Source organism: Lithobates pipiens, unplaced genomic scaffold (genome assembly GCF_037356315.1).
Source record: "Lithobates pipiens isolate NorthernLeopardFrog02 unplaced genomic scaffold, aLitPip1_a1.2 Scaffold_16, whole genome shotgun sequence".
NCBI lineage: Eukaryota > Metazoa > Chordata > Amphibia > Anura > Ranidae > Lithobates > Lithobates pipiens.
Genome location: NW_027507748.1, coordinates 93,015,832 through 93,034,509, shown reverse-complemented (window position 1 = coordinate 93,034,509; position 18,678 = coordinate 93,015,832). Strand labels below are relative to the sequence as shown.

Sequence of the window (18,678 nt, the reverse complement as noted above, 5' to 3'; positions counted from 1 at the left end):
AGTAACAAACTTGCCCCCTCTATCCAACAATAGTCTTAAGTACCTTTAATTTATTATTTTAGGACTGAAATTAAGATTTTCCTTAAATAAGTATTTTATATTTCATTGTGCATTGAAGGTTTTAAAACTGAAGTGTACAGACTTGCATGGAATGGTTTTATCTACTATATCCATTTCTTAAAATAGCCCACACTGTGCAGAGGAATTTAGGTTGAGAAAATGAATAGGTATACCGAAGACATGTTAACAGTTATCATCTGACAGGGGATTTTTTTTTTATGAGAAGTCTTGTAGGACACATTATATAATACATACTAAGCACGATTGTTGGATATACCCCTAGGCATAAGAAAGGCTAACAGTGCAGAATAAAAGGCAATTTATCTTTTTTTTTTTTGCTTGTTAGAACTATGGAATCCTGGGAGTTTCAGCTCAATAACAAAAAAGGAAGCCCATTCTCCCCAAGATACTTCACAATGTTGTTTCTGGTGTTTAAAACTCCCTTTAGGGAAATTACAAGGCTGCAGAAACATCCCCCATTTATTTTTACATTACGTATTAAGAGCATGTACCTGGATGAGGCATCTCATGAAGCTAAGCAATCCCCGGGGGGGCTTTTTAGTTGTGATACGTTTGCCTTCTAGAGCTGTGTGTTTTCTATGTGCAGAGATACTAACAGATGTTATCTAATGATGGCATTAATACGGAGTGGACGTATTATTTGAACAGCGTAACCATTCTCAGCTTGCAAATGCCTGGAGGTACATGTTTTTCTCAATTGTGTATTCATTGTTATTGTGACTTTTATGTGGTTAAAAAAAAAAAGATTTTAAAACAAAAAAGTAAGGGGGTTCTCCACCCCTACTCTACTTTATAGATATTTATATACACTGTATTGTCAAGAGTACACCTGCCTTTACACACACATTTAACTTTAATGGCATCCCAGTCTTAGTCCATAGGGTTCAATATTGGGTTGGCCCACCCTTTGCTGCTATAACAGCTTCATCTCTTCTGGGAAGGCTGTCCACAAGATTTATGCATGCGTCTATGGGAAAGTTTGACCATTCTTCCAGAAGAGCATTTGTGAGGTCAGGCACTGATGTTAGACTAGAAGGCCTAGCTCACAGCCCCCACTCTAATTCATCCCAAAGATGTTTTATTGGGTTGAGGTCAGAACTCTGTGCAGGCCAGTCAAGTTCCTCCACCCCAAACTCGCTTTTCAATGTCCTTATGGATCTTGCTTTGTGCACTGGTCCAAATCATTTGGTGGAGGGGAGATTATAATGCATGTTTGTTTTTCAGAGGTCGGGCTTGGCCCCTTAGTTTCAGTGAAGCGAACACTTGAGGCATCAGCATACCGATACATTTTGGACAATTCCATCTTCCCAACTTTGTGGGAACAGTTTGGGGGTGGCCCCTTCCTGTTTCCACATGACCAGCCTTTGTCAACCTTTTCAACACAGAGGAACCCTTGAAATAGTTCTCCAGTCTTGGGGAACTCCTGCTAAAAATTAGAAATCTACAACTCATGATACATTAGTGTGATGGTCAGTGGGAAGAATGGTCCTTACACTTGTAGTCATTGGGAAGAATTACCTCCTTACAGATAGCTAAAAAGATCAATGGTGTCAGTGGGAACTTATCTGAGAGGCAGAAATGGCCCAATTCTGAAGGAACCCCTAGCAACCTCTGGAGGAACCTTAGAGTTCCACGGAACCCTGGTTGAGAATCACTGCACATGACTGTGCACCCGTGCACAAAGAAAGGTTCATAAAGACATGGATGAGCAAGTTTGGGGTAGATGAACTTGACTGTCCTGCACAGAGTCCTGACATTGACCTGAAAGAACACCTTTGGGATGAATTAGAGTGGAGACTGCAAGCCAGGCCTTCTCATCCAACATCAGTCCCTGACCTAACAAATGCACTTCTGGAAAAATGGTAACACATTCCCACAGACAAACTCCTAAACCTTGTGGACGGCCTTCCCAGAAGAGTTGAAGCTGTTATAGCTGCACAGGGTGGGACAACTCAATATTGAACCCTACAGACTTAGCCCTTGTACACACGGTTGGACATTCCGACAACCAAATCCGTTGGATTTTGTCTGACGGATTTTGTCCGAAACTGTTGCATACACACGGTCGGACAAAGTTGTCAGAAAATCCAATCGTACTTAACGTGATGACGTTATTTCATTAGGATGGGACTACGTTCAGGCTAGTAGCCAATAGCTTTGGTGTAGGAATTAGATCTGAGCATGTGTGGCACTTTGTCCGATCAGAATTCTCTACACATGATCGGATAAGGTCCGATCGGATCATGTTGTCGGAAAATTTTACCAACAAGTTGGAAAAATTGGTCTGTCAGATATTCCGATGGAAACAGTCGGATGGAGACCACACATAGTTGGATTATCCGACGAAACGGTCCAATCGGACAAATTCCATCGGAATCTCCGACCGTGTGTACAAGGGCTAAGACTGAGATGCCATTAAAGTTCATGTGCATGTAAATACTGGCATCCCAATACTTTTAACAATATATTACATATTTACATGTAGGAGAATGTCAGAATTGGCGTGGGAGAAAAGTGGCTAAACATTTCCGTGAGTGCTCATATATACAAAACCTGAATTTTGTTGGTAAAGCCAAGTGTTGTCCCGCCTCTTCTAATTTAAATGATATCCCTATTAGCCAATCACTATAACGGAATACCCAATTACTAATAAAGAGGTGCAAGAGGTGGGATTGGAAAAGCTGCCAAAAAGAAATGTGAGAATTTGCATCTAAGCAGGTTAGTGGTTTCCGAGTTCACATGTCATTCATAAACAAGGGCGAAGGTATGCGCACCTCTAGGTACCGTCCATTTTTCATGTAACCAGTTTATTAGACTTTAGAAAGTGACAGGTTTATATCAAATTTGTATTCTTTATATTATTTTTAGAAACACCCAGTGATGAAATGTGTGTCAAATTTTGGTTCATAAATATTTAAAAAAAAGATGGAAAAAAAATAGTTGACAGAATGTTGTAAAAATGTTAGAGAAGTGTGGCAGTGCAAACTGTCTGGAAAAGGCATTAACACCATTTTATCTAATCAGACAGTTAAAAATGCGTTTTGTTGCAGATGACACAGGCTTGTGTGAAAGGCATAACAAATGTGTTTTCACATCTACTGATCTCCAGAAACCTTTTGGCTAAAATGAATGGGGAGTTTATTTTCTTTTTGAAGACTTCATAGAAAATTAGTAATAAACCATCCCACGATCCTATTCATGTCTTGTAGAATCTCCTACAAATGTTGAAATATACGTCTGTGTGACTTATCGTAATATTCCTCACATTGTCAAAGCCTTCAGACCTTTGGGGATTCTCCAACGTGCATGTAAGCTTTTCATTTAGCGCTTTCGTGCAGCGTCCTCAATTATACTCGACGGAGAAAAGGGACTGCATTCTTCAGCACTGAGCTTATTGTAGTGCCAAGTACAAATTCTCAATATGAGGTATATTCCATAGCACCAGGCTAAGGAATTTCACAGCTAATGTAGAGAATCTATTCTTAAGGCCTACAAAGCCACACAGCAAAGGGCTTTTCATGTGCAAACGGTACAGTTAGAAACCCTTCCTGCTATTTGTTGGAAATATGAAAATAGAAAGTGAGAATAAGAGAAGGTGGGAATGCTTCAGTTTATTATTGCGCTCCTGGCCTAGCACAGAGGAAATGAAATGATTTTTAGGCTTGGGTACAGAACTGTAATATCTCTCTGGGCTCAACTAAATCCATTCAGACAAAGGGAAAAAAAAAAAAAAAATTCAAATTGGAGTTAAAGGATAAGGGAACCTTCACGGAAAGTGCATCCCTAACAGATAAGACCAAAAATAACCCACCTTAACTTCCAACTACATGCATCCAATGCCCACAAGCTGCTGCAATCTACAGATCACATGGCAGAAATCTTTTTGCTGGCTGCACCCATGCAGTAACTCCCCATAGACTATGCAAATGTTACAGAAAGTTACATGCAGTGGCGTCGCTAGGGGGTGGCTTTTGGGGCTATAGCCCCGAGTCTCTCAGAGATGGCTGTGGCCCCTCTGCAGCAGGGCTGAGAGTGCGGTAGGCAGCACCAGAGAGCGTTGACATCATCTCTCACTGCCTGCCCTGCATCAATGCTGTCCCACTCTCACTGTGCAGCAGAGAGATAACATCATCCCTCACTGCCCGTCCTCTCTCTGGTGACTCTGGTCTAAGGAGCGGCTCTCTGGGGACTCTGAGGTAAGGAAGGGTTCTCTGGGAACCCTGATGTAAGTGGGGGAACTCTTTGGGGACCTTGGTGTAAGTGGGAGCTCTCTGGGGACCCTGCTATAAGTGGGGGAAGCTCTATGGGGACCCTGATTCAAGGGGGAGGCTCTCTGGGGCCCCTAATGTAAGTGGGGGCTCTCTAGGCATCCTGATGTAAGGGGGAGACTCTCTGGGGACTCTGATGTAAGGAAGGGGCTCTCTGGGTACCCTGATATAAGGAAGGGACTCTCTGAGGAACCTGATGTAAGGGGAGGCTCTCTTGGGACTCTGATGTATGGGGGAGGCTCTCTGGGGACCATGATGCAAGTGGGGGGTTCTCTGGGGACCCTGATGCAAGGGGCTCTCAGGAGACACTGATTTAAGGAGGGGCTCTCTGGGGAACTTGATGTAAGTAAGGGGCTCTCTGGGGAACCTGATGTAAGGGGGAGGCTCTCTTGGGACCCTGATGTATGGGGGAGGCTCTCTGGGGGCCCTGATGCAAGTGGGGGGTTCTCTGGGGACCCTGATGCAAGGGGCTCTCAGGGGACACTGATTTAAGGAGGGGCTTTCTGGGGACCCTGGTGTAAGAAAGGGGCTCTCTGGGGACTCTGATGTAAATGGGAGCTCTTTGGGGACCCTGATGTAAGGAAGGGGCTCTCTGGGGACCCTAATGTAAGGGGAAACTCTCTGGGGACCCTGATGTAAGTCAGGGGCTCTCTGGGGACCCTGATGCAAGGCAGAGGCTCTCTGGGGACCCTGATGCAAGGCAGAGGCTCTCTGGGGACTCTGATGTAAGGAGGGTCTCTTTGGGGACCCTGATGTAAGGGGGGGGCTCTCTGGGGACCCTGGTGTAAGTGGGGGCTCTCTGGGGACACTGCTGCAAGGGGGGGGGGCTCTCTGGGGACCCTGATGTAAGAGGGAAGCTCTCTGGGGACCCTTCTGTAAGGAGGGGCCCTCTGGGGACCATGATGTAAGGGGGAATCTTTGGGGACTCCAAAGTAAGGGGGAGACTCGCTGTGGACACTGATGTAAAGGGGAGGCTCTGGTGACCCTGATGCAAGTGGGGGACTCTCTGGGGACCCTGATGTAAGGGGGGCTCTCTGGGGACCCTGATGTAATGATAATATATAAAATGTATAATGTAATAGATACACACACACACACATATATTATATACATGTATATGCCCACCCAAGCGTAGGACTTTCTTTACTTCACTGCTATGGGCTCTTTGTAGACCTAGCAAAGCCCCTGGTTACATGTATCCTTCTTACATAACCCCCGTGGCCATCAATATGGGGACAAGATGCTTTGGGTGCTTTAGGGGGAAATGTGCTTCCCCTTTGAGGAGTGATCTACATTCAGTTCCTTAAAGTGCATTTTACAGGTGGTGAGGAGGCATTATATCTCCTCCTCACTACCCATTTTAACCTCTTAAACTCCACACACACGTGCTGTAACCGTGTATATTTCCTTGTGTTATTGCCTTCCAAACCCAACAGAGGGGGCAATTTCTACACTGTAATGTAGAATGCGTACACCCACTTCTGCTACCTTTGCAGGTTAAAAGGGAAGTTTGGAAATTTAAGGTGGAGTGGCTGGGGGTGGTAAAAACATGTGGTTGAGCAAGTGTAAATGTTGCCTTGGTCTAGTTTTGGGTCTCCTTTAGGCTCCAGTCTGATAATGCTGAACATAGATCGCAACCAGTTGCCTCCCTTTTAATGCATATGCGTAGTGGCATAAAGGGAGAGAGTTAACGTCCCCATGCTGCCCATGCGTCCACGAACAGCAGAGGTTTCGATGCTAACAATGGTCTCTATTAATGTAAATCAAGAACCAACAGCACAAGCTCCAGATCGTGTATTAACAGTGATAGCAAATTCCCACCCCCCTTGGAGAAATAGCTCAGTTAAAGGGACACCAGGGCTGGGCGGGAAAGAGTTAATACTAGTAACTGGCTATATATTTATAACACATATGGTAGCAATCAATAATGAGGGCAGAGACATCAAATTGGACACCATATCCCAAATATGTAGAAACAAAAGAGAGGACTGTGGGGTGAACAAACCCCAGGACTTTTAAGGTGTCAAACAAAATAGATACATTTTGTACATGACAAAATAATTGATTGAAGCGAAAAATACCACTCAACATATACCACTCAACATGTTTCGCTCATCTGAGCTTCCTCAGGAGTTTAGGTACATTGTACAATGGGCAACGATGCCCAAAAAATTGCTTGTTTGAATTAAAGTCACAATAGTAGTGATAATAAGAGCAGCAGGATTGAGAAAGGCATCAATAAAGCATCAATAGGGTTGTTTGCCCCCCGAGCTTCGGTCCACTATGGCCACAAGAGGATAAGGAGTTAAATACGCCCACACGCAAAAATCTATGCGCAGCCTTGAATTAATGAACTCGCAGGTCGCAAAAATAGATAGTCACAATCCAATGGAACAGGCATCTGGTGGCAGTAAAGCAATCCGGGAGGCAAATAACTGGGGGGACACAAAAAAAAACCCTGGTAAAGGTAATGCTATATAGGCATCACCTTTACCAGGTTTTTTTTTTAACTATTTAACTCCTTATCCTCCTGTGGCCAGTCATCTCTTTTGTTAATACATTTGGTAGGTTTTATCAGGCTTTTTAGTAAGCTTTAATTTATATTTAGCACTCTATGGAAATCTAGTTGCCTGTGCTCTGCACACACCTAAAATGCTTGCGGAAGCTTGCTAAATGCCTGCTGAATGTGATGTTATTCTGACTAGCATGACTAGCATGTACAAACTATTTAAACTATTAATAAGTAGATTAACAAATTGTGGCATATCCTTAGCCTTAAAGTATATGCAAGCCTATCTAATATTTCACGTAATTCTAAAAGTTGCGTTTAGTCTTTTAAAATCAGAAGCTGTCATAAAAATATTACTAGGTGACCTGCCATGATGGTTCTCTTTCAGACCTTTCCTGTAACAATTATAATTATAATATTTATAATAATTATATATATATATAATTAATTAATTAATTATATAATTAATTAATTAATTATATAATTAATTAATTATATAATTATCAAAAGTATTGGGACACCTGCCTTTACACACACATGAACTTGACATCCCAGTTTTAGTCTGTAAGATTCAATATTGCGTCGGCCCACCCTTTGCAGCTATAACAGCTTTAACTCTTCTGGGAAGGCTGTCCACAAGGTTTAGGAGTGTGTCTATGGGGATGTTTGACCATTTTTACAGAAGCACATTTGTGAGGTCAGGAACTGATGTGGCCTAGAATGCCTGGCTCACAATCTCTGCTCAAATTCATCCCAAAGGTGTTCTATCGGGTTGAGGTCAAGACTCTGTGTAGGCCAGTCAAGTTCCTCCACCCCAAACTCGCCCATTCATGTCTTTGTGGACCTTGCTTTGTGCACTGGTCCAAATCATTTGGTGGAGGGGGGATTATGGCATGGGGTTGTTTTTCAGGGGTTGGGCTTGGCATCTACATTCCAGTGAAGGGAACTCTTAAGGTGTCAGCATACCAAGACATTTTGGACAATTTCATGCATCCTATTTCAACATTTCTGTGTTCCAGTGAACAAAGCAAGGTCCATAAAGACACAGAGTCCTGACTCTACCCAATAGAACACCTTTGGGATGAATTAGAGCGAACACTACGAGCCAGGCCTTCTCGTCCAACATCAGTGATTGACCACACAAATGCTCTTTTGGAAGAATGGTTAAACATTCCCATAGACACACTCCTAAACCTTGTGGACAGCCTTCCCAGAAGAGTTGAAGCTGTTATAGCTGCAAAGGGTGGGCCAACTCAATATTGAACCCTACAGACTAAAGCTGGATACACACTATACAATTTTCTTCAGATTTTTTTCCTTTAGATTTACCAAAAACCATATAATATGAGGACAAACCTAAACACTTTCAATTTGTATGCAATCAGGCAGACCCTTGTACTACATAGTTGAAGGTAAATCTAAAGAAAATCAAACAACACAAGTTGTATAGTGTATATCCAGCTTTTTAACATTTATTATGTTAGGCTTAAAGTATACTTAGAGGCAAAACTTTTTTATTTTTTATTTTGCTTTGAGTGGTGAGGGATTAGAACACCTGTCAGTTTTAATTGCTGTCTGCGCACCCATTATGCCCTGTACACACGGTCGGAAATTCCGATGGAAAAAGTCCGATCGGATCATGTTGTCGGAAAATCCAATTATGTGTGGGCTCTATCAGACTATCTCCATCAGAATTTCCGACACACAAAGTTTGAGAGCAGGATCTAAAATTTTCCTACAACAAAATCCGATCGTGTGTAGACAATTGCGACGGACAAAGTGCCATGCATGCTCAGAATAAACTAACAGATGAAAGCTATTGGCTACTGGCCCGTTTATAGTCCCGATGTACGTGTTTGACGTCACCTAGTTCAGAACGATTGGATTTTCCGACAACTTTGTGCGACCGTGTGTATGCAACACAAGTTTCGGACAAATTCTGTCGGAAAAAATCTGGCGGATTTTGTGATCGGTATGTCCGAACCTGTGCACATGGCATTAGGGAGATTCATCCTCTCTATTTTTCCTGTTTACATCGACAATTTGCAGTTAGCACCAGAACAGTAGTAGAGGCGTAGTAGAGGAAAAGTCTTCCAATGAGGACACTAGTTCTAGTGATGCCTCAGAAATTCCTTTGAGCCCTTGTACACACGGTCGGACATTCCGACAACAAAATCCATCTGATTTTTTGGTGTTGCATATACGCGGTCAGACAAAGTTCAGAACGTGATGACGTTCATTCATTGCGGTGGGACTACGTTGCGGCTAGTAGCCAATAGCTTTGGTCTAGGAATTTTATCTGAGCATGCGTGGCACTTTGTCCAATCGGAATTCTCTACAAACGATCGGACAAAATCTGATCAGATCATGTTGTCAGAAAATTTTATAGCCCAGCTCTAAAACTTTGTCGGTCGTATATTCCGACGGAAACAGTCTGATGGAGCCCACACACGGTTGGATTATCCGACAACATGGTCCGATCGGACATTTTCCGTTGGAATGTCCGACCGTGTGTACAAGGGCTTAAAGAGAGAGAATCCCATCCTTTTCTGTTCTGGCACATGGGATAAGAAGTGAAGGGGAAATTACCCAATGGGGCAGAGATGGCAAAAAACAAAACAAAAAAGCAAATAAACAAACAAAAAAAATGACAGGGGTTGTAACCTTATGCAAATTGAAAAATAAAAGTTTTGCCTTTAGTTACACTATAATGAATAATGTGAACATATGTTCACTTCAGTTATCCAAGCTCATGCAAACAAAAATCCTGTTTTCTTTTTTTTTATATTTCGAACATACATGAACATAGCACATCACCTTATTCACTAAACAGCATAGGCACACATTAAGTGAGCATTTCTACATGAATAAACTCTAATCATTTAGTTAACCAAGCAATATGCATCTAAAAACAGATATCGGACATCTGAGCTAGCCTCATAATTACAGCAATATATATGGAGCGTACAGCTCCTGTGATGAACAGTGATGTAGAAAAGGAAGGATTACCTTTTTTGTCGTCAAAGTATAGGGTTTGCTGAGCGGGATTTGACCACTGGAGGGAAGTGTTATCATTTTGATCCACTCGACATGTTAAATTAACCGTTCCTCCTTCAACGACTGTAGCATTCCATGTGACTGGGAACTGCCCTTGGGTCACTAGAGGCAGAATAAGAGAATATTTGATGTGAGCCAAGGATGTAATAGACTGTATGTAAAGCATCAGCAACATATGGAATGAGAGACACACAATAATCAAGAGAAAGCAATGCACAGGGAAATAAAAGAAGGCAATCAATTCCAGGATAAGATTTCTTTGCTCGAGCTACATATCAAAAATACATTTGCTCTGGGCCTTAGTCTTAGACCCTAACATGCTTCTGAATTTCATTGTAATGAGACTCTGATCTCTAGGTTTGGTTATTTATTTGGATTACTTTACTATATACATGATGATAAAAAGTACGTTTCTGCATGAGCACAGGGCTACAATGGAAGTAATTCAAACCTGTCACCAACATACAGTAATATATTAACCCCAAATGAGCAAGCGCTGCCTATAACAAAATAAAAATAAAAATGTGGCACGGCAGAAAATGACCACTGGTCTATTCTGTAGCCAATTGGTAGGATCGCTGTGCCTATATAAATATTAGCGTATCAAAGCTCATTGCCCATAACCTTGTGCGTGCGTAATGAGACCCGTACTCTAACATAATATCGGCATGCCTCTAACACATGGGCATGTACCGCTTTAAGGCCACATACTGGTCAGAGATTGGAGACTATTTTGCTTAATTAAGCTCCTTTTAATATAGTTTAATTGAAGGTAAACATTTAGTTTTGGATAGCGGAGAGAGATTAGAACACTTGTCAGGTTTTTTTAATTGCAGTCTGTGCCCCCATTTGGGGAGATTCACCCTCTGTCTTGGTAACTGGTAAATCGCCAAGGGTGAAAAAATCTTTCATTTTTGGGTTTTCACCAGAATTAGGAACAAAGGGGCAATCTTCAGATTGGGACATTAGTTTGGTGACAACCAGCAACTTCATTTTTTGGCCATGGGACAGGAAGTGAAGAGAAATCACTCCAATGGGACCCAGATGGCAAAAAAAGTTATAACTCTCCCTTTACTCAAAGGAAAAAAAACCTTTTGCCTTTTAGTTCTGCTTTAAATTCGAACGTGGGGTGGCTTGGCTTGCAAAATTCAAGGACTGAGTTGTACAGAGCTTATTGTATATTGTTGATTTATAAATAGTTAAAAAAAAATCACATATTTAGAACTGAACAACTTAGTAAGGGAAGATTCACAGCATGTGGTTGATTTATTGAAGGCAAAAAGACTGTGCAAGTTGGAAAGTGCAGTTGCACACTGCAAGAGCAGTTGCTCCAGAGCTTAGTAAATGAGCAGAAGTTCTGCTGACTTTCATCAACCAATCATGTGCAAGCAAAAATGCAGATTTTTTTTTATTTTCCTTGCATGTGATTGGGTATTCTTTGCAAAGTGAAGCTTTACCTCATTTACTAAGCTCTGGAGAAACTGCACTTGCAGAGTGCAATTGCATTTTCCAAGGTGCACAGTCTATTGGCCTTTAGTAAATCAAACCCCATGTCTACATAGATTAAGGCTCAGTGCAAGGGCACATAGAAATTTATTTCTATGTGCCCCATGTTCACGCCGTACATGTGCAGTGGTGTATGCTGAGTAAAAAAGCAACTTGTATGCTTTTTTTTTACCAAGAACAGCTCACTACATTACATGTCACTGCACCGTGCTGCAATGCATACTGTTAACTATGTGTCTTTTTATTGACACTTAAAGCGACTCTAAAGGTTAAAATAAAAAATAAAAATAAAATAACAAACATGTTATGCTTACCTGCTCTGTACAATCGTTTTCCAATCCTCTTCATTTTGGGTCCCCTGCCGGCAATCCTGGCTCTTCTCTCTGCCGAGTACCCCCAATAGCAAGCCTCTTGCTATGGGGGCACTCGAGCAGGCTTGCTCCAAAGTCATGCTCCTGTGAATGGACATTACCCATTCACATACAGATCATGGGTCGGGCCATGAGGCGAGAGAGACCCGGGAGAGCGACTGCTCGCTGGAGATGGGGCTCAGGTAAGTATAAAGGGGTGCTGGGAGCTGCGCCCAGAATGTTTTTTAACCTTCTACTTTTAGAACCACTTTAATTAAGTTAACATTTTGGTGCTGGCAGCATGCAAATATGCAGCCTCTTGGCGGGTGGGCCTTGGTGCAGAGTGGCCCCATGTTTGCGTACATTAGTGTAAAAACAGATGTGCCAAGAGTGTTCACCCTGTGCGCTTCTGGCACAGTTACTGGCAGCTAACAGAAAGCTATCAATCACTGCTTGTGAACGGGAGCTTTCTGAGCATGTGACAACCCTGATAGCCAATCACGGCAACCACATAATCACAAACCTTGGCCCACCTCCCAGCATCCTAAACCCCTTAAAGGGCAGGGAAGCGCCAACTTGAAGAGGTTAAGAAAAAAGTAAACAGTGCTATACGTTGTAACAATGCATTCATCTCAGTAGGCCTTACCACCTCTACACAACATACACCAGCACGCTATGGATTTACTAAAACTTGTGCACATAGAACCTGCAGAGCCGTGCGTAAGAACCAATCAGCTTCTAGGGTTTGTTCTATTTGAAGACTCTGAAGAAGTTGTTACTAAGTTGTTACTAAGCACAGCTGCAACATCATTGCTGAAAAATGTGTTATACATGTATAATGATTACACAGTTCTAATTTGTGGCTATGGACGCCATCTCCCTCATTTAATTAGTGATCCAGGGTTCAGGTTAGTTAGTTTAGTTGTATTATTACAGCTTTGCTGGCTGGCAAGTGTCAAAACTTGAAACCTAATGACTAAAAACTCCTGTTATTAATTTTTTTTTTTACCGTATACACTCGAGTATAAGCTGACTTTTTCAGAACATTTTTATGATGAAAAAGCCCCCCTTGGCTTATACTCGAGTGAGGGTCTCCCGCTGTGTCATGCAGTCTTAACTGTTCAGCCGTCATCCACTGTAACAAAGCCCCGCCTCCTCCATGTCCATTATAGCCAGAACACTTAGCACTGATACAATGCTGGGAAACTGAATCAGTGTTCCTTCTATCACAGATAGAGGGCTTTATTACAGTGGACGGCTGTCGAACAGTTAAGACTGCATGACACAGTGAGAGACACCCACTGTTTTGGTTATCAAAGGTACAGGTGTGCACAGTGAGGCTGCCAATGGGCACAGTGAGGCTGCAAATAAGCACAGTGAGGCTGCAGATGGGCATTGTTTACCCAGTAGCCTCTGCATTTCCCACCCTAGGCTTATACTCGAGTCAATACGGTTTCCTAGTTTTTTGTGGTAAAATTAAATGCCCTGGCTTATATTCGGCCGGCTTAAACTTGAGTATATACAGTAAATATAAATACTACTGATATTACAAAATAATTCATAATGATAACAATAATAATAATAATTAGATCTTCTGGCGGGGTTGAAGTTGATAGATCAACCAGGAAATCAGTATTTTCAGGAGGAGAAGTAAGAAATAGCAGCACCCATATTTCTTTATTGACCAGTGTACTTTTGTTCCTCTCATGGCAAAAACACATAGCCAAACCCTGGCCATAAATAGGTTGTGGAAAATATACATAATAATAATAATAATAATAATAATAACAATAATAATAATAATAATAATAATAATAATTATTATTATTATTATGTGATAAGGCTCACTCCGAGAAATATAAAAAATATTCTTGCAATGGGCCCCCAGCACTGAAGGGTTAACTGCCTGTTTAGTCTAAGGGCAGAGGATTAAGGTGTTCATTCTAAATACATTATTCCTGGCTCTAGCAGGGTTTCTCAAGCACTTGTCCCCCCGACCTTATCTTTAAGCCGTGACCAACTCTGATCAAACTCCAGGCTCCTAAGCATACAATACAGGGTCAGTGTCCTTGTATTGTACATTATTATTATTATTATTATTATTATTCACGATTTATATAGCGCCAAAAGTTTACACAGCTTTTTACAATGTACAGGGGGGGACAACACAATTACAGTACAATACAAAAGGTACAGGAGGGCCCTGCTCATAGAGCTTACATTATAAAGGGAGGGGGTGGTGGTACAAAAGGTAATAGCTGCAGAGAATGATTTGATGGGGGTGGCTCAGGGACAGTTAGGTGGGTGTGGGATAGGCTTCCCTGAATAAATGTACATGATGATACCAAGGCTACACCTATAGACAGGATCTTCAGGTGGAAAAAGAAAGCACTGGATTGAGCACTCAGGTATATAAAGCAGTCTCTTCTCTAACCCCCTAAGCTTAATGAGTAATTTCCCTTGGCAGTGTGGGGATGTTGGGGTGAGGCACTGAAAAGGTGATTTAAAAAAAAAATCCTAATGGAAGAAGTGATTGCCCAAATTAGTATCTTGTGTAGTGTGAGTGGCTCTTTGTGGTTGAATAACATAAGTAGTATGGGCTGCTTACCCAACAAAGTGAATGTTTAATGAGCTTAGTAAATAAAGTCAAGCTGGTATGCACTACGAATACCCAGTCAAGTGAAAGAGAAATACAAAAAAAAGATTATTCCTGCACAGGGATAAAGGCCTGAACTGAATACAAGTCACATTTTCTAAGCTTGAGTAACATCCAGTTCACTTTGCAAGGTGGACAGCCTCGAGTGTTATTTTTTTTAAATTATTATTATTATTATTTCGTAACCACATTATGGGAATACAAAGCGAACATAAACTTCATGTGATTCACTAAGGTAAGTGAGAATGTACTACTCCTTTAGTAAATCTACCCCAGTCAATTAGTTTATGTTAACATCCTCATTACTAGTACTAGTATTAAGTTTTCCATCAGAAGCTAATCATATGAGTTTTGCCTTGCAACAGATTCACTTTATGAAAATGCCCATGATTTATTAATAGGGAGAGCTTTTGCAGGTCTTCTAAAAAATAAAAAATAAATAGTCTTTGCACTCTAAGGTTTATGAATTGGAATGTATTTAATGACTGTAGAGTATGCAAAGGCATGATCAAAACAATTTGATTCCATGTCCCTAGAGAGAGAAGGCTCTTGGTAATTAAAAAATAAAGCTAAACTACTACACCTACACATTTCACTTTGTGCAGAAAGTAAATAAAATATACAGCAGCTTAAAAGTGACACTTTGGTGTAATAGTCAATCTTCATGTCCCACTTATTTGTTTATATCTTGCTTTCTCAGCACCAGAGATAGACTGAAGACAGCAGGGACAGCCAACCTCAAAAAATAGTAACAGAACAGAGTATATTGATGACTATTGTATAGTCAGAGTATAGAGATGGATATTGCTGCTTTCCTTGTACATATCGTCTTACATTAAATACAAAAAGAAGAGTCTGCACCCGCCTAGTGCAATACTTTAGACCAGTGACAGCCCGTCCATATGGGGCACAAGGTGTCGCCGCCATAATCCATTCCACTGGCCCCTAATCTACATGCAGGGTGCTGAACACATGGATTCCAATGTTTGTTTTTTCCTTAGAAGCATATGAATTGAGCCTGAGGCTCTAATTGGCTTCAAAAAAGGTTGGACTCGGGCGCAGTGAGCCCAACCAGTTGTGTGACAATAAAAAATTATTGTTCCTTATTTATTGTCCTCCTGATTCTCCTCCCGGCCAATCAGGAAGCCAGTCTTGAGACCCGTCACCCAATTTACTGAGAGGAGAAGCGATCCTATTGGCCGCCTAGGAAGAGGAGGAAGGAGGAGACGCACAGCAAAAAGCCGACATGATGCAGAGGAGGAGGAGAAGCAGGGAAGCCGCTGCCCACCGCCTGGAGGAGGCAATGTCCATGACCTAGCTAGGGTAAGTGTGGGGCTGCTGACCGGCTGGGGGGCTGTGGGTGCATGTTTTCCCCCCTCCGAAAAAATATACTACTAGCTGCCAATGCTTCAGATACAATTTTATTATTAAAAATCTCTGAAATACTCACAAAGTAAAGTAAAAAAAAAACACAGACATGTCACCCAATTTTCTGAGAGGAGAAGCGATCCTATTGGCCGCCTAGGAGGAGGAGGGGGAGGAGATGCATGGCGGAAGCTGCCGTGATCCAGAGGAGGAGGAGACACAGGGAAGCCACCGCCTGCCGCCTGGAGGAAGCACTGTCCGTGACCTAGATAGAGTAAGTGCAGGGCTGGTGACCGACCGGGGGGCTGTAGGTGTATGTTTTCCCCCCTCCAAAAAAAATACCACTAGCTGCCACTACTTTGGATACTATTTTGTTATTAAAAAATTGAAGAAATACTCACAAAGTATAATAAAAAAAATCACAGACATGTAACCATCATATCACAATTATAGGGTCTAGACATATCTCCATAACATGGATAACCAGCAGAAAGACCTCTTCAACAAATTGCAACAAATTACAGCAGGTGCAAGAAGGCTAATGCATTTTGAGGGTTAAGCCCGCCAGCTCAGTGCACCTAAATGATAAGACTTGAATAGAAGAAGCCCTTGGCTAGACTAGTGTCCTATATCTTTCTATAGGCTATCCAGATTATGGAGTGGTGCAGAGACCCTGTATTGGTTGCATGCCTGTGATTTTATTATGTTGGTGTATATTAATGAATTTTATTCATAATGTGGTGTTTGAACTATTACACTATGCCAGTGTGCTCAATCCTTTTTTGTAGTTCTAATATTAAAGATTTCTGATGAGATCTGCAAAGCCATAACCGATTGCTTGATATCATAGAAATTGGATTAGAGAACAAGAGGTTTCCAGTCAAATTAATGTAAACGTAGGGTAGATAGCCTTGAATGATACAGATATTGTTAAGAATTTATTAAAGTTTAACTAAAGGCAAAACCTTTTTTTTAGTTTTAGAACAGGACTAGAACACCTGTCAGTTGTTGCTATCAGTGTCCCCATTACGGACATTCACCCTCTCTTGGGTAGACATCAAAACACCAATGCACTGGGAAATCTTCCAATGGGGACGCTAGCTTTGGCAACCCTGATAACACACCAGGATTTCCTTACTTTGGAGGGATTTTGTCTCACTTCCTATTTCGGCTATGGGACAGTAAAGGAAAAACTCCCCAATGGGACACAAAAAAAAAACTGACAGGAGTTCTAACCCTCCTACCCTGCCACTCTATCCAAAATGAAAAAAAAAGTGTTGCCTTTAATTACACTTTAAAAGTTACTCAAGAAAAACATAGTTATATGTTTGAAAATTATGACATATTAGAGCATTCTTCGTGGTAAACCATAAGTAAAAGTAGCAGGCTTCCAGTTTCTCAATTACGTGAACCTCAACTTCAGTAAGGTTCTCATTTGAGTGACTCAGAATCTGGATTTCACTAAAACTGCAGAAAAATGTGCACAACAAAATGTGCTGTTCAAAAATGCATCAAAGTCAGCTTCAAAAAAAGGGTTCAGGTACTACTTTGGTGCATTTTTGGAGTGGAGGGCATTTGAATTAATTGGTGTAGCTCCAAAAATGTGGCAAAAAAAGTGAAAAAGAAAAGCATGAAAAACACAACATTGCAGCTTCACCTGATGTAAACAGTGTCCTAAGGACATATGAGCCCCGTACACACAGGCAGAATGTCGGGAGACATTTGTCAGTTTAAAAAAATGCTGACATTCTGCCCAATTGTATGTCTATCTGCAGGGGTCAAGTCCTGGAGAAAAAAGTGTGGGAACTCCCACCCAAGATCCACTCCCCCACCAAAAAAAAAAAAAAAAAAGATACGCTCATATGCATATATATATTTCACATAAAATACAGTGACTGCAAATGCGACATGCTACAAGAGATGACCAGACTGCGAATGCGACTACAGGAGATGACCAGACTGCGAATGCGACATAGTACAGGAGATGACCAGACTGCGAATGCGACTACAGGAGATGACCAGACCAGGAATGAGACTACAGGAGATGACCAGACCGGGAATGAGACTACAGGAGATGACCAGACCGCAAATGCGACTACAGGAGATGACCAGACTGCGAATGCGACTACAAGAGATGACCAGACTGCGAATGCGACTACAGGAGATGACCAGAGTGCGAATGCGACTACAGGAGATGACCAGAGTGCGAATGCGACTACAGGAGATGACCAGAGTGCGAATGCGACTACAGGAGATGACCAGACTGCGAATGCGACTACAGGAGATGACCAGAGTGCGAATGCGACTACAGGAGATGACCAGAGTGCGAATGCGACTACAGGAGATGACCAGACTGCGAATGCGACTACAGGAGATGACCAGACTGCGAATGCGACTACAGGAGATGACCAGACCGGGAATGAGACTACAGGAGATGACCAGACCGCGAATGCGACTACAGGAGATGACCAGACCGCGAATGAGACTACAGGAGATGACCAGACCGCGAATGCGACTACAGGAGATGATCAGACTGCGAATGCGACTACAGGAGATGACCAGACTGCGAATGCGACTACAGGAGATGATCAGACTGCGAATGCGACTACAGGAGATGATCAGACTGCGAATGCGACTACAGAAGATGATCAGACTGCGAATGCGACTACAGGAGATGACCAGACTGCGAATGCGACATAGTACAGGAGATGACCAGACCGGGAATGAGACTACAGGAGATGACCAGACTGCGAATGCGACTACAGGAGATGACCAGACTGCGAATGCGACTACAGGAGATGACCAGACTGCGAATGCGACTACAGGAGATGACCAGACTGCGAATGCGACTACAGGAGATGATCAGACTGTGAATGCGACTACAGG

General features: G+C 42.1%; 1 protein-coding gene and 1 non-coding gene across 3 annotated transcripts in view; one reads left to right on the top strand and one right to left on the bottom strand.

Annotated features, from left to right (window-relative positions):
- Window positions 1-10,002, bottom strand: part of CADM2 (cell adhesion molecule 2) — a 381,397-nt gene extending 371,395 nt beyond the window's left edge. For both annotated transcript variants that reach the window (XM_077480109.1, XM_077480110.1), the window contains exon 1: window positions 9,868-10,002. The gene's annotated coding sequence lies outside the window, so the exon portion shown is untranslated. The remainder of the gene's footprint in view (window positions 1-9,867) is intronic.
- Window positions 10,003-10,443: 441 nt separating this feature from the next.
- Window positions 10,444-10,576, top strand: LOC143986292 (small nucleolar RNA ACA64). The gene has a single exon (XR_013276500.1). It is a non-coding gene; the product is annotated as a small nucleolar RNA ACA64 (small nucleolar RNA).
- The last annotated feature ends 8,102 nt before the right edge of the window (window positions 10,577-18,678 follow it).